This window comes from Berghia stephanieae, chromosome 4 (genome assembly GCF_034508935.2).
Source record: "Berghia stephanieae isolate SIO BIC M18660-M18661 chromosome 4, UCSD_Bste_1.3, whole genome shotgun sequence".
Lineage (NCBI taxonomy): Eukaryota > Metazoa > Mollusca > Gastropoda > Nudibranchia > Aeolidiidae > Berghia > Berghia stephanieae.
The window spans coordinates 66,536,067-66,541,054 of record NC_088363.1 but is presented as its reverse complement, the minus strand read 5'-3'; the positions used below and the strand labels follow the sequence as shown (position 1 = coordinate 66,541,054).

The 4,988-nt window shown below is 36.3% G+C and overlaps 1 protein-coding gene across 1 annotated transcript in view; it reads right to left on the bottom strand.

Annotated features, from left to right (window-relative positions):
- Positions 1-3,922: 3,922 nt before the first annotated feature.
- The window catches only part of LOC144971061 (uncharacterized), a 6,846-nt gene continuing 5,780 nt past the window's right edge, over positions 3,923-4,988 (bottom strand). The window contains exon 6 of the mRNA XM_078911401.1: positions 3,923-4,988. This exon is cut by the window's right edge and continues 144 nt beyond it. The gene's annotated coding sequence lies outside the window, so the exon portion shown is untranslated.

Sequence of the window (4,988 nt, the reverse complement as noted above, 5' to 3'; positions counted from 1 at the left end):
AGGTGAGTGTAATTTTAATTTTTATGTCCAAGACTTTACTTTTGTTTTTAAGGGTTTTATGGCGCTTGCATCGCATTTAGGTCATTTCAGCGCCAGTAAAAAGGAAGAAAATGGGGTTGTCCAAAAATTCTAGCGATACAATTTAAAGCAAATGAGAAAAAGTAAAACCGTGGAGGAACGGTTCAAATAGAGAACAGATGTAGATTCCAATAGCATAATATCAATGTGCACAATTTGAGATAACCCAAAAGTATCATCAAGACACAAGCGCAGGATCCCACTAAGAGGAATGTACTCAAATGCCTATATTATAAATTCAAAACAACAAATATAACACTACACAACAGAGAGATGTCTCGTTCCACATGTTACGTATTGCTGTTGGTCAGAGACCCCCTGTAAAGCGCTGTGAGCACGTTTAGTGGATATTGCACTTTATAAAAGCTCAAGTTTTGTTGGGTTTTTTTTTTTTGGGGGGGGGGGGGTTGTTTTTATTTGGGGGGGGGGGGGGAGGTGTTAAAGAGATGATTTACAAGGGAAAAAATATCTCCCCAAAACTATAACTGTTTCCCTCCCAGCCAAGGACTCCGGCAGGGAAATAACAAACTCAGGTAATCCCATTCCAAGACAAACAACAAGTGACCTCCTGCATACGGGTGTCAAGAGACCCCATCCAGACCCAAGCCTTTGAACGAGAGAAACAATTTTGTATGCTAAGAAATTAAGAAAAATACCAAGAATGTTTCAGTTTAATACGTTTATTTTTAATGAAAGCATTTAGAGCAACTGATTAATTAATTAGAACATTTAATTAAAGCACTTATATAGCGCAATATCCACTAAACGTGCTCAACGCGCTCTACAAGGGATCTCTTGCGAACAGCAACACTTAACTTGCAAGACGAGACATGACGCCTGTTACGCGATATTTCATTTATTTTTCCGACAGAGACAACGCTGTTTATGGTCAGGCAATAATTTTACAACTGAGTACAATAAGAATGCGAGTAAGGAGCCTTCTCCAAGGACTCAAATATGAATCGGCCCCAATCGGTTTAATACTCGCTCCAACAATTTGTATAGACAGCTCAGTTATGATATGGGTCTGTAACTGTCGGCCTCCTTCGCCGGTTTCCCGGGCTTCAGGATGGCAACTATCTTTGTGTGCTTTCACACTTGTGGGAGTTTTCCTTTTGCCAGGACGTCAGACATTGCCTCTGCCAGCCAGGCCCGTGCCGTGGGGCCCAGATGCGTCACCATATCGGGATATACGCCGTCTATCCCGCTGCTTTGCAGTTCTTTACATCGCTAATGGCTGTACCCACCGCAGGTAGTGAGTCCAAAATCGTACGTACCGTACTTAGTTTGAGATCACCTAAAAGTCTCATCCAGACACAAGAACAGGTCCCTACTAAGAGGAATACACTCAAATGTCTACAAATCATATATAACGTGTAAACAAAACATAATACAGTGCATAACAGAGATGATTTACAAGGAAAAAATATAATCCACGCAAATATCATCCACGGTTGCTTCCCTTGAACTGAGACCACTGTAACTTCTTATCGCGTTGTTTCCATTAGAGAGAGAGAGAGAGAGAGAGAGAGAGAGAGAGAGAGAGAGAGAGAGAGAGAGCGAGCGAGAGAGAGAAAGAGAGAGACAGAGAGAGAGAGAAAGAAGGAAAGAGGGGGAGAGAGAGGAGAGAGAGAAAGAAAGAGAGAGAGAGAGAGAGAGAGAAAGAAAGAAAGAGGGAGAAAGATGGATGGAGAGAGGTATATTTTAAAGAGAGAGAGAGAGAGAGAGAGAGAGAGAGAGAGAGAGAAAGAGAAAGAGAGAAAGAATGAAAGAGGGAGAGAGAAAGACGGATGGAGAGAGGTATATTAAAAAAAAAAAAGAGAGAGAGAGAGAGAGAGAGAGAAGAGAGAGAGAGAGAGAGAGAGAGAGAGAGGGGGGGGGGGGGGGTCGTTTTATTGTGTATTCATTGTAAAGTGGAAGGAGGTGTTAAGACAATAAACAATGTGGATGAACGCAAAGAAAAAGGGGGTGGAGAGTTCAATAGCTGACAATTGACCACAAGGGGTTGTGATAACTAGTGACATGTCCTAAATAACTTGAGGTTGCAGCTCATGGAAGAAGATTCAATGACATGATTTCATGTAACTCATTACAAATTAAGCCCCACCCTTCCTCCTCAAGCTGTCATCTGACTCAACATGGAAACAATGCAACAATAATGATTTGACCAGTCCCATATTTTAAATTGCAATCTCATAGGTCAATATGTTTTCGATTGATTGACTTTGACTTCTTTTGAAACGAACGGCTTTCTTATACTATCCCTATCAATTCTTTGCTCCCCCCCCCCCCCCCCCCCACTCCTCTTCCCCCTTTCTTTACATCTACGTAACATTCTCGCTCTCTCTTTGTCTATCACGTGTTTCTTTCATATTATTATACCCTCTGTCCTCTACAATGCACATACAAGCAGACTCTCCCCTCTCTCTCTCTCTCTCTCTTTCTCTCTCTCTCTCTCTCTCTCTCTCTCTCTCTCTCTCTCTCTCTTTCCCATCTCTCTTTCTAGTTCCCTTTCTCGTGTTGGTGTGTGTGTGTGTTTGTGTCTGTGTCTGTGTTTTACTCTCATATTCTTTCCTTTCCCCCCCCCCCTCTCTCTCTCTCTCTCTCTCTCTCTCTCTCTTTATCTCTCTCTTTCTCTCTCTCTCTCTCTCCATCCCGCTTCACAAAACTGTTCTTTAACTTTTGGCATTTTTAAATCGCATTTCCTCTATTAAATAAGACAAAAATGTCACATTATCAATTCTTATTTCATTGATTCTTTAATTACATGTCAAAAACTCTTCAATGATGTCTGCAATTTCATTACATCGCCGGCATTTCTTTGGGTGGTTTTATTAATTTAAGGGCATGAAATACACTTTAATCGGGTACCAAAAAAACCCCCCAAAATTGAAAATCCCGACTTAATACCGTTTCGAGGCGGCGGGTCACATTATTATTATTATTTTATTATTATTATTATTATTATTATTATTATTATTATTATTATTATTATATAATAATAATAATAATGATAATAATAATAATAATATAATAATAATAATAATAATATAATAATAATAATAATAATAATAATAATAATAATAATAATAATAATAATAATAATAATAATAATAATAATAATAATAATAATAATAATAATAATAATAATAATAGATCGACAGACAGACAAGACAGACAAACACACAGACAGACAGATAGATAGATAGATAGATAGATAGATAGATAGATAGATAGATAGATAGATAGATAGATAAATAGATAAAAATATGATAGTACGTGATTGGAGGATAAGTCTTGATGAGTCTTTGTCCAGTTTTCCAATTTTATGTCATATGGATCAATCTCTTTCATACATTCAATTTTTTCTTTGTAGCGTTCTTTCAACACAGTGCCCATTGTGTTTAAAGCATTGATCGTCATTTTGAAGAAGTATACACGTTAATTAAGGGAGTGAACCGTGTAAAATGTCAAAATATTAACTCCCTTAGTCTTTACCGCATACTCCCTATACATTTGACTGTTTCCCTCTCAGCAAGGGCATCCGGCCAGGGCCAGGACAAAACCAAGTAATCTCATTCCAAGACAAAGACAGAAAGCAAGTTGGAAAACAGAATATAGGGGGATAGAAGACACAGTAAGTACCTCCCTGCCCGTTATAGAAGGTCAGAAACCCCACCCAGTACACTCAAATGTTTACATTATACATTCAAAATAACAAATATAATAATGCATAACAGAGAGATGGTTTACAAGGAAAAAATATCATCTCCCAAAACAACAACTATGCATTTGACTGTTTCCGTCCCATCCAGACTCTATAGGAAAATCATCACATTCATAATAATAATAATATATACTTTATTCATTTAAAAAAATGGAAATTCGTTTACAGAGGTGGCATGCATAAAAATGTATAAACACAAAGTTGAGAATCTATGGCAAAATGTATATATTACGATACGACCAACGTTTTTCTTATTCAAATTTCTTTTGTACATTATAAAATTAAAAGAAAATGAACAGTGTGTTGTATAGCATGTTTTGCTAAAGAAAGTATGTATCGCAAGAACTTTACTGCTATTGTGTTTGAGTGATGAAAAAATATATTTTTGTTTAGTTGGGTGTCAAGTTTTGGGGAAAATCCTGAAAATGGCTGGTAAGGAGAGAGTTAACTTGGTGGAATACATGGGGTGTAGAGCTTGCAGTGATACTACACGGAGTATGGATGCAATTCACATTGTTGGTTTAGTTGTGCAAAGTCAAACCATTACTTATTTGTCCCATTTTCAATTTTTATATGTGCTCTCTGAAAATTTGGATCATTTTCGTGTTTACCAAATACCCTGATCCCTGATTGGCAAAATTAACTTTAAAAAATCATTATCTTAAACAGTCATTTCAAAATTAATTACAAGCCAATTTCAAAATTGTGCACAGTTTTACAGTATTCATCTAAATAGAGATTTTTTAAAAAGCACTAATCTTTTCGAATTTCAGAATTGTCAAACAGATACCTAAAAACCCAAGATCGTGATGAATGTAGGGAGCGATTTATATAATTTCGTATTTTTCCATCAATTAACATAAACAAAATTTAACCACAAATCAATAATATCAATTTAACCAAACAAAAATTAACGTCTTTCATTCTCATCCCCTACATAAAGCTTACCAAAATTTTCCAAAAAGGAATTTTAAAAAACATTGTTTTAAAAAATCATAGAAAGACATTTAAAGCAGAATTTAATTCGAATGAAATATCCAAATAAAACATCTCTTAAAAAGAATTTCATAGATATAAAAAAAATATAAATGTATTGGAACACGTTTGACACCAGCTTCAAAAAAACGACGTAATAAAACAATGAGACGTCTGGGTACATTTGCATGGAATAGAACATCTCGTA